Consider the following 9,043-nt stretch of genomic DNA (forward strand, 5'->3'; position numbering starts at 1 on the left):
GTGGTCGTGAGGAAGAAAGATGAACATCACATTTTTAACGGGTTTCTGTAGGCTTGGAAACAATGGAGGAATGGAACGCCCTTGGAATTGTTGAATCCCTCTCTGAGAAATTCTTATTCTAGAAATGAAGTTATTAGGTGCATCCATATTGGCTTATTGTGCATTCAAGAAAATCCTGCAAATCGACCAACAATGGCAACAATAGGTCTCATGCTTAACAGTTATTCTGTTACGTTACCATTACCTCAGCAACCATCATTTTTGCATCGAAGCAGAGCAAAGCTAAACAAGCCAATGACGGAGCTTGAGTCTGGTCAACATAAAAGCCAATCATGAATGGTCTGTTAGTGAAGCATCGATCATTCACTGAAATATATCCTTGATAGTTTGACCAGACAAGGATCAAGGTGCTTTCCAAAATCAGTATGTATTAGTAAGTGGCGGAACTTCTATTCTAGCACTCAGATAGCCCTTGTTTATGGATTGAAAACTGTAAACAATCGTAAATATAAGTTCCCTGTCATTTAGAACTGACATTAGTACAATATCGATGTTGAGTGTCAATTGTATTTCTCATAGGGTTAGTTAATTTTGGATGGGGGATGACACTTTCTTAATATTTCCATTCTCATCATTTTTATTGTGTAATTAAAGTTGACAAAAGCACAGGCTCCTGTGGTCTCAATGGTTTGTTTGTTTCATTTTACCCACACTCTTGGGGGACCGAAAAAATGTTGCTTGATGTGCCAGGTACGTAATAATAGATTGTAGATACTGGCTGAGTATTTGTTATGGATATTTTTGGAAGAAAATAAAACAAATATTGACCATTATGTTAACTCATAAGTAACATTCAATTTGTCTTAGATTCTGATGGGTGATACCAATATTCCAAACATAATGGCAGATAATATTATTCATAGGAATTGATCTGGTTTTTGACTTTGTATATTTACTTATTTAGTCAACTATTCCATGTTTTAAAAACCAAATCCTATGTTTAGTCAAGTATCTCATGTTTTAAAATAAAGATTCACTACAACTCTACTCAAAAGCTATGGTAACTTTTAAGGGAGAGTAGAGTAAGTTATACTATACGTAAAACCTCTTTCTCTCTCCTTTGTGTATGTGTATGTTTTTCAAAAAAAAAAAGTATCCCATGTTTTAGAAACCAAATCATATGTTTGAGAGCCAAGGGGCTTGTTGTTCAACTCATTACTATCTCTTAGTGTTTATAACAGAGACATATAAAGTTCAAATTCTCTCTTTTTGTTGTAAACATTAAATTATCTAAAAAAAATTAAAAAAAAAATCATACATTTGAATATATAAAGAATAAGATGTTCAAGGTTTTGAGATTAGATTAGTGTTTTGGTGTCTTAGGGGAGAGAGAGAGAGAGAGAGAGAGAGAGAGAGAGAGAGAGAGTAGAGAGAGAGAGAGAGAGATTTTTTTTTTTTTTTCCCTCATGTGGTTTTCATCCATATTAAAATGAGAGAGAACGAGAGAATAATAAATAGGAGAAGAGTCAGACTCAATTTAGACTACTACAATGTTGACTCCACACACATTACTTTAGTAAATTCACATATATTTAATTGTTTCAACTAAGTTAAGCATAGAATTATTAATATTTTTTTATTGCATGTGCTACTAAAAATGTTATTATTTTTAGATGGTATTTCTTTCAATTGTTGGTTTCCAAAGCTACAAAACATGAGAAAGAATGTCATATTTCAAATAAGTTTTTATTTTTATTTAAATTTCATGAAATTAACCCTATAAATTCATTTTTTTATTATAAATAATTGAAACACCATATATATAGATAGGACAAAGTTTGGAGATAAACTTGATCTTCCTACTAATTACAGTAACATAATTACATACTTTGAAAATCTACTTGTTAAATTGTATGTTCTTAACATGAATGTCAAATTATGAGTCTATTAGATGTTATTTACTATTCGATCCATATACTTATTTTCTATGTATAATTTTAGATTACAAAAACTTAAAATTTAAACATTTAATTGATGATATAGCTATTATGATTTGATCTTTTAAAAATTTTGCAAGCATGTAAAAAATAAGAAGAAAATGTAATTTAATGATGGATTTGTCAAAATTTATATGTAATAAAAAATATTAAACGTAGTTGTAGAAATTAGCAATAATAAAGTTTGTAACCAAATATTATTTATATAAATAATTAATATATGGAATTCGATACGTTTATGTCACATATGGAAATTTATTCATAGATTATCAGAAATGTTTCTTATTTTAGATAGAGAAGGCCATTAAAAAGAATTATCATTCATTCATGAAGGAGAATTTGGGTATTTGGACTCGCATATGCAAGTTGTTAAACAATGCAAATGCCTTCCACATTGGTCTCCTTCCGAGCCACTACCATACTCTTTGACCCACAAAAGAAGTCTTGGCGTTTTAATTTTGGCTAAATGGTAAGTTACACACGTAAGGTTTTAGGGTGTTTATATTTTATACTATGAAGTTTGAGAATTTGGAATTTAACCCTTGAAGTTCTATTTCATTTGCAGGAAAATTATTAGGTATTTCCGAAGTAGCATAAATGTGTACTCCTCCCTCTCATATAAATGATAAGTCTCACCATAAATTTAATTAGTGGAACTTACCATTCTTGTAAGAGAAGAAAGTATGCATTTATAGTACTTTGGAAGTAGACAATAATTTTTCCCATTTGCATAGTAGCCATTTTCATTAACTGATATATAAGCTTGTCATGACTCATGCTTGTTTAATTCATCCAATAAAATGATGTTACTCATTTTTATTATCCCATATAATTTTAATTTTTTTAGGCTACAAAAATGATGTATTATTTTTTGGACAAACTAAACACACATGACAAGTTAATATGGCATTTAATGAAAAATTTGAATAAAAAATAGCTACTTATGCAAACGAAATAAAATTTTGGGATAAATTGTAAATTCTGAAATTTTATTATGTAAAATTTAAATACATTCAAAGTTTAAGAATATAGTTTGCAATTTTTCGACTAGTATCTAAGAGCATCTCCAACAGGCTGGCCATCTCTCCTTTTTCTCCAAAAAAGTCACTGTTCACATAAAAAAACCCCTCCAACAGTCTCTCCATCTCTAATTTTTTTTTTTTTTTTTAGAGATTTGCTACAGTAGTTCTCAGGCATGGAGAGCTACTATAGCACATCTAAACAATATCATCCCTTAAAATAATACCCGGTTGAATAAAAAAATAATTCTCTCTCATCCCTTTTCTCTTTCGTTCTTCAATCTTCACTCTCTCGTGCTTCTCTATCTCAACGGTTACAAACTAAAACATACCACAATAAAAAAAAAAAAAAAAAAAAAAACCCAATCAAAAAATTTATGAGCCTCAGTGGAGAGGACATGCGGTGGTGGGAGGAGAAAAAAGGAACCCATCTGACCCATTTGTGTGTGAGAAAGAGAGAGAGATTCTTGAATGCTCTGGAGTAGATGAAGTGCTAGAGAAAAAAACAAAAAAAAAGAAAAGTGAAGAGACGAAATGCTAGAAAGGAAAAGAAAAAAGAGAGAGAAATGAAGATAGAGCTCCAGCAGAAGAGAAAAAAGTAAAGTGAAGATAGAGATAAGGGATAGGTGTGGAGGAGAAAAAAAGAGGGGAAAAAAAAAACGCGTGGATGAAAAAAAAATGGAAATATAAAATAAAGAATAAGAAACTAAAATTGAGAAATGTTATTACAATATTTTCACAATAAATCTTAAGTGGTGAGCTGTTATTAATTAATACTGATGAAAAAAATATATTTAAGTAATGAGTTCAAATTAAAATCAGTAATAACTTATCACATATGATTTATTATGAAAATATTGTAAAATGTTAAGAATGTAGCTGTTCTCATTAAAATTAGATGAATGAAAGAAGATTGAAAAAGAAATATTAAAGAAAGAATGAAGAAATAATATTTAAATGGGATAGATAATAGGATAGAAAGTCTGTTGAAAAGCGTATTTAAAAAAATAAGTAAGTAAAAGGTAAAATAAACTGTTCACTCTTCAAATAGGTAAAAATTTGAAGATGCTGTTGAAAATGCACTATGGGAGAAATTTCAACTCTATACAGAGAATTCAGACAAAAGTGCGATTATAGACCACGGTTTCACTATAGTAGAAAGTAAATCAGTTTTGGGCAATGCTTCCGTCACAGTTCGACTCCAGTCTCCACCCATCGACGGAATATTCTTAATGCTTTTCACTTTTTCTTATGTTCCAGAAAGGAGTGAGGACATATAAATATAATTGATCTGGTTAATGTGTGCCCTTAGGGCACACATTAACAAATTAATTTTTGAAAAAGTTTTTATTAGGAATTAAAAAAGTTGTCAAAACTTTTTCAATTCTCGATAAACTTTTTCTAAAATTGGTTTACTATTGTGTGCCCTTAGGGCACACATTAGTAAAATCCATAGTTAGAATAGATATGTCCTTAAATTATGTTCTATATATAAACCTTCCTTTAAATTATTACCAGATTATTAGAATAGATAAATGCATATACAAATAAAATTATTATAAATTCCTATTAATTGTTCTATAGTTATCAATTTTATTTTTAAGACCAAAAAAAAAAAAAAAAAACCTCTCTAAAGCATCCTCTAGTTCCTCTAGTGCCCGGATGAACCCATACCTTGCATGGATAGTTGTTGTAGGAACAAAACTATCAATGTTCTTTCTAAGCAAGAAAAGCTCCTCTTAGATCTCATAGAACAGATCGAAGACCCAATCATTAAAGCTCAAAAGCTTACTGAATTCAAAAGAACCTTAGTTAAGGATGAACGGTTTTAGACCCCTTAAACACAACCAGATTGGTTAGCCTAGATTAATTAGCCAAGTTGTTACTTAGTCAAATTATGCAATTCTAGGTTAAAGCAATCAAATAATCATATCAAGATATAAAGCAGCGGAAAATAAATGAACACAAGATATGATGACCCAGGAAACCACACGGTAAAAACCTGGGGAGGATTTGACCTAGCTATCCTCAAGGTAAACCTGAATCCACTATGCGAAAGAATCGAAGTTCATACAGAAGGACTACAAGCTCCCCGCTTGACTTCCTAATGCTACCCACCAGTAGAACTTACTGACATGACCACGTGCAAGCTCCGAATCCACAGACTCCTTCTTTCTTGAATTCTTCAATCAGCTACAAGCACCCCCGCTTGATATTCTTTAAGCTTTAATGGTAGCAACCAAGTTGATCATCAAGATATTGATATTATCTCTAACTTGAAAACTCTAAGCTTTGTGTAAAGGAAAGCTCCTCTAGATCTCACAAGAGATTTACACAAAACAGCAATGTATGAGCAACAATACAATTGGAGCAACCTTCAAAAACGTGGCTAGGGTTTAGTTTATATACCTAGGGTAAAAACATAAAACCCTAAACGTTTAATGAAGTAGGGCTGAGTTGGAAATTCTGCAGAAAAATCAACCTGTGCGATTTTCGATCGATCGAGTCTATTCTTCGATCGATCGAGCCAGGCCGAAAGTCCCAAGTACTTATGCAGCCACTCGATTCCAACTTTACAATAATAAACTAACTTTGAGCAAGCCTAAACAAGACTAAATACATTGTTTTGATCATGGTTTGCCAACATTACAAATTAGAGTTCTAAATACATAAAATCTTAAGACCTTAGAACCTAACAAAGGAAACCAGTAAACCTGAACCTAAGTTTCAGGAACCCAAAGTTGATTTGGAAAAAAATCTAAATAGGTTTACCAAATCCAAGAAGGAAGTTACAGTCAACAACCTTCAAAGAGAAATTAAGGAAACCAAGTCTGAGGTTAGAACCCTAAAGCAAGAGCTAACCATCCTTAGAGTTGATCACAATTTCCTTGATCAAAGAATCAAAAATCTGGAAAACACTTCTCATCAAGGCAATGAGGAAGGAACCTCATTTTAGAACCCTTCTGATGATGAAGATAATGAAATAGTTAACCCCACTCAGATATGGTTCAAGAACAAGATCCAGTTCAATCCAATGACAAGTTCTTAGTAACCATCAGTAGGATTAACTTCCAGAAATGGCACTCCAAAGTCAGGATTGTCATCAGCAAAGATTTTGAATTCGAGGTCATAGCCTTAATGGATTAGGTGCTGATCTCAACTGCATTTAGGAAGGAATCATTCCCTCTAAGTACTTTAGAAAGACCAGAGAAAGGTTAACTTCTGCAAGTGGAGGTAAAATGCAAATTGAATTCAAAATTCCAAAAGCTCATGTGTGTCAGGACAACACATGTTTCAAAACCACATTTGTCCTTTTAAGAATATTACAGATACAGTAATATTAGGAAATCCCTTTATGTGTCTATTGTACCCGTTCACCACGAATAGTGAAGGAATCACTACCCATCCTTTTGGCCAACCAGTTAAGTTTAGGTTTCTCAAGAGCCCTGAACCTCGAGATATTAGCACTCTCCAAGAAGTTGCTGTCTCCAAGACTCTTAACCTTATTCATTCCAAAACACCTCCTTTTAACAAATTTCACTAAGCTTAATCAAGCCAAGAACCTTGATTTATCTAAACTCACCATTTTCCCCATTTTTGATGATCTTTTTGAACCAACTCAGTTTCAAGATTCATCACAAAACATTTATTATAAAAACATTTGCTTCATAGCATCACATGCATTTAATGATAATACTCGCAATAATATGCACATTCATGCTACTCATCTTTGCAGGAAAGGAAGCACATAACTTATAATAACATTAAAATGTGGAGAAGATTGACTTCTTCGGCAGAGAAGAAGAACAAGGGGAAAGCACCTGCACAGGGCTATCCTCAAGACGAAAGGCTCCCAGCAGCGGGACAGTCTTTTGTAAAGCATGAAGGTGCATCCTTTAAGGGAAACCAAAGAGGATCAATATCCCTTCAGGATTATGTCCCGGCAAAGGTGACATACTCCAATTGTGACATGGCTGCTGTTTTACAGGAAGTTTTATCAGAAGGTCTACAATGGAAAAAAGGGGCATACAGAAATTTGCCATTTTCCATTAAATTCATCCTAGACAACTTCCAGGCAGCCTGGACCCTAAACAGAAAAGGCCTTTTCCAAAGATCCCTCAAAGCCCTAGAAATCTACCTAGTCGAACTTGAGGCAAGAAATGAAGCCATTACTAGTCAACTCTTTAGCAAAGAGGATATCCATTCAATGGATAAAACGACTATCATTGGCACTGATTATGCTAAGTTTAGCCTTAAGGCTCAAACTATTTTAAGAAGTGCTATTGCCAACTTGCCACCAGAAATACAAACCAATATTTTCAGTAGCAAGGCTATGTTCGAATCGTTCGGCTGATGGTTTGAACACTTCAAAATCCTGGTCACCACTCACTTCCCCGTTTTTGGTGAAACTGATAGTGATGTTGACACTGCTGTTGACCATGCCCTGGCACAGGCTATATGGGAACAATACTTTGGAAGCAGGCACAGGGTTTATTAGAAACGACATCCTTTCCCTGGCCTCATAGTTAATTATGAAGATGGGACAGATGAAGAAGATAGAGATTGAAGCTGGGTTTTGCAGATGTTTGAATATGGTTTTGTTAGATTAATCAAGCTAACTCACCATGGCCAAATCAGCCAGTTTTCACAATCATACAACAAGTTGTTAAGAAGATGAGAAGTCCATTTGTGTCCATCAGATGTTGGAGCACCCTCCCACAATGGGACGGTAACAATTGGATGACTGTCATACCTTCCAGATACCTTGTACTCATTAATGGTTACACCTACCAAGGTCCTTGGTTTGAAGGAGACTCTTATTTATCCTACAGAGAACCTCATGACCTTGCAGAATGTTGGAGGAACTACTTCAACAATCAAATCCTCACCATTGCTCAAGAACTATGGGAAAATTATCACTTTGTTGGTAGCACAGGAAGAATTTTAGTTTTCACCACCAAGCCATATTCCACAGCAACTATGGACCTCCAATAGGTTAACTACAATAATGATCCAAGGAGATTCATCACTAGGGCACCAGAATATGAAGCCCTAAATTGGTGTGGTGTATATAATCAGTTCGCCACTTTTCATGAGCATGATTACCATCATAGTCCTCCTTCGGATTATTATGGTACAAACTAGTATCCATCCAGCAATAAGGACTGCAAGCCCAAAGAATGATCCAGAGATCCTTCACCAGCTAAGGGTTTCACTCCTCCAATTCAGAGAGCCATTGCTTGTAATACAAGATCTCAGTCAAGCCTAGACTCCGTCCAGATTGCCGAAAAATCTAGCAAGGAATTAAAAGATCTTGCCTAGCAGTTGCAAATCCAAGCAGAGAAGTTAGAGTCGGAAGAAAAGGTTTCTCCTGCCTCTTTAGCAGTTTCAGTCAACCATTGCCAATTTGACCCATTCCATGATTCACACGATCCTTATGATAGTTACAATTTGGATGAAGATTAGATTCTCCAAATAGCATTAGTGACTATTTGGAACAACTTTCAGACCTAGTTACTATTCAAGAATCATTGCATGAACAGTACCCGCACTCTCCAACAATTCAATATTCCTCCAACAGTACCGATAAACAGTGAATCAGAAAAGTAAGGGGACAAAGTACTATTCATGGAACAGTGACCGTTACTGTTCACCCAATAGTACCCGGCAAAAATCATGGAATCACTATTTGCTTTCGGCTGAAATAATTATTCACCCAGGTTAAAGCATTTTATTCCTCCGGATTTTCAGCAATCTTCAACAGGATCCAAGGCTCCCTTCCTCTATATAAGGTAGCTTCTTCTCTAATCTGAAGCAGGTCCAATTTTAGGTCTAGTTCAGTCTTGAAATCCCTCCCTTCTCATTACAACCTGTAATCAGATGGCACTTTCAGTTCGTATCCCAATTTACACTTGTAGTCACAACTGTAACCTGTACATTTTATCTTGTAAGCAGATGGCCTCCCCCATACCCTGTAACTTACCCCCCTTTTTGGTATATTTGCTTTGGTTTTTTTTTTTTTTTTTT

Source organism: Quercus suber, unplaced genomic scaffold (assembly GCF_002906115.3).
Source record: "Quercus suber isolate HL8 unplaced genomic scaffold, Cork oak 2.0 scaffold_413, whole genome shotgun sequence".
Classification (NCBI taxonomy): Eukaryota; Viridiplantae; Streptophyta; class Magnoliopsida; order Fagales; family Fagaceae; genus Quercus; species Quercus suber.